Source organism: Mobula birostris, chromosome 2 (assembly GCF_030028105.1).
Source record: "Mobula birostris isolate sMobBir1 chromosome 2, sMobBir1.hap1, whole genome shotgun sequence".
NCBI classification, from domain to species: Eukaryota; Metazoa; Chordata; class Chondrichthyes; order Myliobatiformes; family Myliobatidae; genus Mobula; species Mobula birostris.
The window spans coordinates 226854969-226863684 of NC_092371.1; the positions used below are offsets into that span (position 1 = coordinate 226854969).

The 8716-nt window shown below is 44.2% G+C and overlaps 1 non-coding gene across 1 annotated transcript; it reads left to right on the forward strand.

Annotated features, from left to right (window-relative positions):
• Positions 1-7159: 7159 nt before the first annotated feature.
• trnae-cuc (transfer RNA glutamic acid (anticodon CUC)) lies at positions 7160-7231 on the forward strand. The gene has a single exon. It is a non-coding gene; the product is annotated as a tRNA-Glu (tRNA).
• Positions 7232-8716: the final 1485 nt, after the last annotated feature.

Consider the following 8716-nt stretch of genomic DNA (forward strand, 5'->3'; position numbering starts at 1 on the left):
TGAGTCAGGTGGTGGGGAGCCTCAGCAAATACTCTGGACTCTTCATATACAATGCTCCCGGTAACTGTCACAAATAGGGCTGAGGGAGATCCCGGTGAACCTCTCGGCAGTTTTCACTATTCTATATAGGATCTTGTGGTCTGATGCCTTGCAACTTCTGTACCACACAATGGAGCCAGATGCTGGTCCTGTGGGTTGTAAGAATGGGGGTGGGGAGCCTTGCATGCCTCAATCTTCTCAGAAAGTGTAGATGCTGCTATGCCTTCTTGAATAACGAAGAGGTGTCGGTCCAGGTTAGATTGTCAGTTATATACACACCAAGGAACTTTGTGCTCTTTACTCTCTCCACGGTAGAACCATTGATGTGAAAGGGAGAGTGGTCTTTCTGCACCTTCCTGAAGTCCACAATCATCTCTTTTGTCTTGTCCACGTTAAATATCAGGTTGTTGTTCTCAGGCCAACCCGTCATTGTTGCTGATGAAGCCAACCACTGTGAACTTGCTGAGGTGGTTTGAGCTGGATCTGGCAGTGCAGTCATGAGTTAGTAATATGAGGAGCAGTGGGCTTGGCTCACAGCCCTGGGGGGGCACAGGTGCTCAGTGTGATGGAGCTTGAGCTGTTGCTGCCAACTCAAACTGACTGAAGTCTTTCCATCAAGAGGTCCAAGGTTCAGTTACAGAGAGATGTGTTGAGTCCTAATGAGGACAGAGATGAGGGATGTTAAACACTGAACTGAAGTCAGTGAAGGAAGCAAGGGCTTTACTCTTTGGAGAGAAGGAGGGTGAGAGGAGACATGATAGAGGTGTACAAGATAATAAGAGGAATAGATAGAGTGGATAGCCGGCGCCTCTTCCCCAGGGCACCACTGCTCAATACAAGAGGACATGGCTTTAAGGTAAGGGGTGGGAAGTTCAAGGGGGATATTAGAGGAAGGTTTTTTACTCAGAGAGTGGTTGGTGCGTGGAATGTACTGCCTGAGTCAGTGGTGGAGGCAGATACACTAGTGAAGTTTAAGAGACTACTAGACAGGTATATGGAGGAATTTAAGGTGGGGGCTTATATGGGAGGCAGGGTTTGAGGGTCAGCACAACATTGTGGGCCAAAGGGCCTGTACTGTGCTGTACTATTCTATCTATGTTCTAACAACAACCTTGCATAGGATGCATCATTTTCTGAGTGGGACAGGATGGCATGGAGGGCCAAGCCTATGGCATCATCAATACTCTGGTTTGAGTGTTAGGTGAACTGGAAAGGATCCAATGTAGCTGGAAGGTAGGATCTTATATGATCCATTACCATCCACTCAAAGCACTTCATGATTGTTGGGGTCAGTGCAATTATGTGGTAATCATTTAGGCCAGTTACTGTCGCTCTCTTGGACTCTGGAATGATGGTGTCTGCCTTGAAGCCTGCATGGACAGTGGACTGTTGTAGAGAGATATTAAAGATGTCCATTAAGACCTTTGACAACTGGCTGCATAATCCATCAGCAAGCAATGAAGTATGTTTCTGAGATACTTCAACCACACTGTCTGGCACCAACAATCATTCCATGGTCAAGGGCACTTGGATCACATTTTTCACCACTCTGAACAACAGGTTTGCGTGCTTTTATGCATTGAGTTGCTGCCACATGATTGGCTGATTAGATTATTTGCAGAATAGAGCAGGTGTGCAGGCATAACTAATAAAGGGGCTATTGGATGTATGTTTGCGCTGGTTCTTTCATGGGGTTTGTATTGCGAAAGCACATTTTCTATAACTAGTCTGGTCAGTGAGCATTTCGTGGGTGAGATGACATAATGAGTTGATAAAAAATGAGGGGTGCAAGTCTTCTGTGAAGGAAGGAGTATTTCTGCATTTTAAGATCATAAGACCCTAAAGACATAGGAGCAAAACTAGGCCATTCAGCCCATCGAGTCTGTTCTACATTCCATCATGGCTGATTCTGGATCCCACTCAACCACATACATCTGCCTTTCACCATATCATTTAATGCCCTGACCGATCAGGAAACGATCAACTTCTGTCTTAAATACATGCATGGACTCGGCCTCCACCGCAGTCTGTGGCACAGCACTCCACAGCTTTACTACTCTCTGGCTAAAAAAATTCCTCCTTACCTCAGTTCGAAAGGGTCACCCCCTAATTTTGGGGCTGTGCCCTCTAGTTCTGGATATCCCCACCAAAGGAAACATCCTCTCCACATTCACTCTACCTAGTCCTTTGAACATTTGGTAAGTTTCAATGAGATCCCTCCCCCACCCCGCCCCGCATTCTTTTAAATTCCAGTGAGTACAGGGCCAAGGCTGCCAAATGCTGCTCATATGCTAACCCCTTCATACCAAGAATCATCCCTGTGAACCTCTTCTGGACCCTCTCCAATGATAACACATCCTTTCTGAGATACAGGGCCCAAAACTGTTGACAATACTCTAGGTGTGGCCTGACTAGAATCTTATAAAGGCTCAGTATTATCTCCTTGCTTTTTTTTCTATCCCCCTTGAAATAAATGCCAACATTGCATTTGCTTTCTTTACCACAGACTCAACCTGTAAATTAACCTTCTGGGAGTCTTTAATGAGGACTCTTAAGTCCCTTTGCACTTCTGATGTTTGAACTTCTCCCCATTTAGACAATAGTCTGCACTATTGTTCCTTTTACCAAAATATCATACATTTCCCAACACTGTATTCTATCTGCCCCTTTTTTGCCCATTCTTCCAATTTGTCTAGGTCCTGCTGCAATCACATTACTTCCACAGTACTGCCTACCCCTCCACCTGTCTTTGTATCATCTGCAAACTTTGCCACTAAGCCATCAATTACACTATCTAAATCATTGACAAACAATGTGAAAAGCAGCAGTCCCAATACTAACCACTGAGGAACACCACTGGTCACCGTCAGCCAACCAGAAAAGGCCCCTTTTATTCCCACTTGCTGCTTTCTGCCTGTCAGCCATTCTGCTATCCATGCCAGTCTCTTTCCTGTAACACCATAGGATTTTATTTTGTTAAGCAGCCTCATGTGTGGCACCTTATCAAATGCCTTCTGAAGGTCCAAGTAAATGTCATCCACAGCCTCTCCTTTGTCCACCCTGCTTGTTACTGCCTCGAAGGATCTAACAGATTTATCGGGCAAGATTTCCTAATGAAAACATATTTTTAAAACATGCTAACTTTGACTTATTTTATCATTAGTCTCCAAGTACCTTGAAACCTCGTCCTTAATAATAGACTCCAACACTTTCCCAACCACTGAGGTTAGGCTGACTAGCTTATAATTTCCTCTCTTTTGCCTTCCTCCCTTCAAGAAGAATGGAGTGACATTTGCAATCTTCCAGTCCTCCAGGACCGTGCCAGAATCAAGTGATATTTGAAAGATCATGACCAATGCATCTGTTATCTCTTCAGCAACCTCTCTCAGGACTCTGGGATGTAGTGCATCTGGCCTAGGTGACTTATCCACCTTAAGATTAGACCATAAGACAAAGGAGCAGAAGTCGGCCATTCGGCCCATCGAGTCTGCTCTGCCATTTTATCATGAGCCGATCCATTCTCCCATTTAGTCCCACTCCCCTGCCTTCTCACCATAACCTTTGATGCCCTGGCTACTCAGATACCTATCAATCTCTGCCTTAAATACACCCAATGACTTGGCCTCCATTGCTGCCCGTGGCAACAAATTTCATAGATTCACCACCCTCTGACTAAAAAAATTTCTTCGCATTTCTGTTCTGAATGGGAGCCCTTCAATCCTTAAGTCATGCCCTCTTGTACTAGACTCCCCCATCATGGGAAACTTTGCCACATCCACTCTGTCCGTGCCTTTCAACATTCAAAATGTTTCTATGAGGTCTCCCCTCATTCTTCTAAACTCCAAGGAATACAGTCCAAGAGCGGACAAACGTTCCTCATATGTTATGAGGATGGATTCCTGTCACAGTATATGGACAGGCCGACTAGGGGGAATGCCATACTAGATCTAGTACTAGGTAATGAACTAGGTCAGGTCATAGATCTCTCAGTGGGTGAGCATCTGGGGGACAGTGACCACCGCTCCCTGGCCTTTATAATTATCATGGAAAAGAATAGAATCAAAGAGGACAGGAAAATTTTTAATTGGGGAAAGGCAAATTATGAAGCTATAAGGCTAGAACTTGCGGGTGTGAATTGGGATGATGTTTTTGCAGGGAAATGTACTATGGACATGTGGTCGATGTTTAGAGATCTCTTGCGGGATGTAAGGGATAAATTTGTCCCGGTGTGGAAGATAAAGAAGGTAGGGTGAAGGAACCATGGGTGACAAGTGAGGTGGAAAATCTAGTCAGGAGGAAGAAGGCAGCATACATGAGGTTTAGGAAGCAAGGATCAGATGGATCTATTGAGGAATACAGGGAAGCAAGAAAGGAGCTTAAGAAGGGGCTGAGAAGAGCAAGAAGGGGGCATGAGAAGGCCTTGGTGAGTAGGGTAAAGGAAAACCCCAAGGCATTCTTCAATTATGTGAAGAAAAAAAGGATGACAGGAGTGAAGGTAGGACCAATTAGAGATAAAGGTGTGCCTGGAGGCTGTCGAAGTCAGCGAGGTCCTCAATGAATACTTCTCTTTGGTATTCAACAATGAGAGGGAACTTGATGGTGAGGACAATATGAGTGAGGTTGATGTTCTGGAGCATGCTGATATTAAGGGAGAGGAGGTGTTGGAGTTGTTAAAATACATTAGGACAGATAAGTCCCCAGGGCCTGACGGAATATTCCTCCGGCTGCTCCACGAGGCGAGAGAAGAGATTGCTGAGTCTCTGGCTAGGATCTTTATGTCCTCGTTGTCCACGGGAATGGTACCGGAGGATTGGAGGGAGGCGAATGTTCTTCCCTTGTTCAAAAAAGGTAGTAGGGATAGTCCGGGTAATTATAGACCAGTGAGCCTTATGTCTGTGGTGGGAAAGCTGTTGGAAAAGATTCTTAGAGATAGGATCTATAGGCATTTAGAGAATCATGGTCTGATCAGGGACAGTCAGCATGGCTTTGTGAAGGGCAGATCGTGTCTAACAAGCCTGATAGAGTTCTTTGAGGAGGTGACCAGGCATCTAGATGAGGGTAGTGCAGTGGATGTGATCTATATGGATTTTAGTAAGGCATTTGACAAGGTTCCACACGGTAGGCTTATTCAGAAAGTTAGAAGGCATAGGATCCAGGGAAGTTTGGCCAGGTGGATTCAGAATTGGCTTGCCTGCAGAAGGCAGAGGGTGGTGCTGGAGGGAGTACATTCAGATTGGAGGATTGTGACTAGTGGTATCCCACAAGGATCTGTTCTGGGACCGCTACTTTTCGTGATTTTTATTAACGACCTGGATGTGGGGGTAGAAGGGTGGGTTGACAAGTTTGCAGACGACACAAAAGGTTGGTGGTGTTGTAGATAGTGTAGAGGATTGTCAAAGATTGCAGAGAGACATTGATAGGATGCAGAAGTGGGCTGAGAAGTGGCAGATGGAGTTCAACCTGGAGAAGTGTGAGGTGGTACACTTTGGAAGGACAAACTCCAAGGCAGAGTACAAAGTAAATGGCAGGATACTTGGTAGTGTGGAGGAGCAGAGGGATCTCGGGGTACATGTCCACAGATCCCTGAAAGTTGCCTCACAGGTGGATAAGGTAGTTAAGAAAGCTTATGGGGTGTTAGCTTTCATAAGTTGAGGGATAGAGTTTAAGAGTCGCGATGTAATGATGCAGCTCTATAAAGCTCTGGTTAGGCCACACTTGGAGTACTGTGTCCAGTTCTGGTCACCTCACTATAGGAAGGATGTGGAAGCATTGGAAAGGGTACAGAGGAGATTTACCAGGATGCTGCCTGGTTTAGAAAGTATGGATTATGATCAGAGATTAAGGGAGCTAGGGCTTTACTCTTTGGAGAGAAGGAGAATGAGAGGAGACATGATAGAGGTGTACAAGATAATAAGAGGAATAGACAGAGTGGATAGCCAGCGCCTCTTCCCCAGGGCACCACTGCTCAATACAAGAGGACATGGCTTTAATGTAAGGGGTGGGAAGTTCAAGGGGGATATTAGAGGAAGGCTTTTTACTCAGAGAGTGGTTGGTGCGTGGAATGCACTGCCTGAGTCAGTGGTGGAGGCAGATACACTAGTGAAGTTTAAGAGACTACTAGACAGGTATATGGAGGAATCTAAGGTGGGGGCTTATATGGGAGGCAGGGTTTGAGGGTCGGCACAACATTGTGGGCCGAAGGGCCTGTATTGTGCTGTACTATTCTAGTCTAATATATTAACCCTCTCATTCCCAGAATCATTCTAGTGAATCTTCTCTATACCCTCTCCAACGTCAGCACATCCTTTCTTAAATAAGGAGACCAAAACTGCCCACGGTACTCCAAGTGAGGACTCATTACATGCCTTTTCCAGCTCCCTTTGCAATCTCAACCCCATTTCTTGGCTACTATTTGGAGGCCTATATATGATTCCCATAATGTTTTTTTTACCCTTGCAATTTCTTAACTCCACTCACAAAGATTCAATATTCTCTGACCCTGTATCACCGCTTTCTAAAGATGTAATTCCATCTCTTACCAACAGAGCCACACCACCGCCGATGCCTTCCTTTCGATACAAAGTAGATCCTTTGATATGAAGCTCCCAACTATGGTTTTTTGCGATCGAATTGGTATTTTTCAATATGAAAGGACAGCATTTATATCGTATACTGTGAAATAAAATTAACATGTAATATATTAATACCTGGTAAAACATAGCATGAATCAGAAGGGGACAGGATTTAAAATTTGACAAGTCAAATACCTTGCATCGGATCTGAAACAAGAGTGGAGAGGAGAGCAGGAAAAAGATAAAACGACAATTAAACACAAAAAGTTACAATTGTTCACATTCTGTTTCTATGTTAAGTACAGGGGTTTCATTCGGTTCTCAGGAATGTTGTATCAAAGCTCCAAGTTCACAGTTAATTAGAGAAGTGGGCGAGAAAGCCGAAATGGAGTAGACTTGTAGTTAGCGTGTTGGAAATTCACGGAACGATGCTACATAAAAGCGTGTCTGCAGATTCTGAAGCCGATTTAAGAATTACTGTGCAAACATATAGATTATAGACGCTGCTTTCAACTTCATATAATTTCCGAATGCCAGCGTTATCAACTTCCCTGGTGGTCTAGTGGTTAGGATTCGGCGCTCTCACCGCCGCGGCCCGGGTTCGATTCCCGGTCAGGGAAATATGCTTTTGCTTACTCTCTGTTTACGTCTATTAATATTGAGTTGGTCACGTAAATTACATTCAGGCTAAAAGATTTTTAAATGGTTATAAATAGAAACAAATGATTTGTTTCTCATATAATTACTAGGAAAATCATCACCACACAAAACGTTGTATTAAGCTGCTTTTAATAATATGCTGAAAAGACAGAATCTACAGTGCAAATGATATCTAACAAGCAATTATTCACTTGGTAAGCTCTTCTGGAGCTTGGACTTCTGTTTTTTTCTCAATTCGCAATTTGTCTTCTGCTCACATTATCAATTTTGAATGTAATTCCTTCAAAAATCTCTTTTTTTAAGTTGGTCATATCTTCCTCGTTATGTGAGGTGTCATGCTCTTATTTTAAAAAAAATGAACTGCATATTTTAAGCTATATTTGTAAAGCTATGCACTCACTAAATAATAATATGTTGAAATCAAAATGTATTGGGGGAGACATTTTGATAGTTTTAATTAAAAAGTGATTCATTCACTGAGATCCAGTGAACTAGCCGACCAAGCAACACACATCAAAGTTGCTGGTGAATGCAGCAGGCCAAGCAGCATCTGTAGGAAGAGGTGCAGTCGACGTTTCAGGCCAAGACCCTTCGTCACGCTCTGTCTGCCAGAGAAAGCAGGATCTCCCAGTGGCCACACATTTTAATTCCACATCCCATTCCCATTCTGACATGTCTATCCACGGCCTCCTCTACTGTAAAGATGAAGCCACACTCAGGTTGGGGGAACAACACCTTATATTCCGTTTGGGTAGCCTCCAACCTGATGGCATGAACATCGACTTCTCTAACTTCTGCTAGGTCCCACCTCCCCCTCGTACCCCATCTGTTACTTATTTTTATGCACACATTCTTTCTCTCACCCTCCTTTTTCTCCCTCTGTCCCTCTGAATATACCTCTTGCCCATCCTCTGGGTCCCCCCCCCACTCCTTGTCTTTCTTCCCGGACCTCCTGTCCCATGATCCTTTCGTATCCCCTTTTGCCTATCACCTGTCCAGCTCTTGGCTCTATCCCTCCCCCTCCTGTCTTCTCCTATCATTTTGGATCTCCCCCTCCCCCTCCAACTTTCAAATCCCTTACTCACTCTTCCTTCAGTTAGTCCTGACGAAGGGTCTCGGCCTGAAAAGTCGACTGCACCTCTTCCTACAGATGCTGCTTGGCCTGCTGCGTTCACCAGCAACTTTGATGTGTGTTGCTTGAATTTCCAGCATCTGCAGAATTCCTGTTGTTTGCGTTAAAATAACGGATAAAGGTCATTTGAAGATCCAAACAAACTTGCGACCTGAACTCCTGAATATTTGTTTTTTTATTCAATGTTAATTTTTATAAAGAGAGTCATAAAGGATAGCTATACTTTGCTCTTGAAGATACTCCACACAATCTCTTCACTGCCCACAATGGGTCAACTGTTTGATCTTGCGGCAGTGGCACGAGTATAATTACA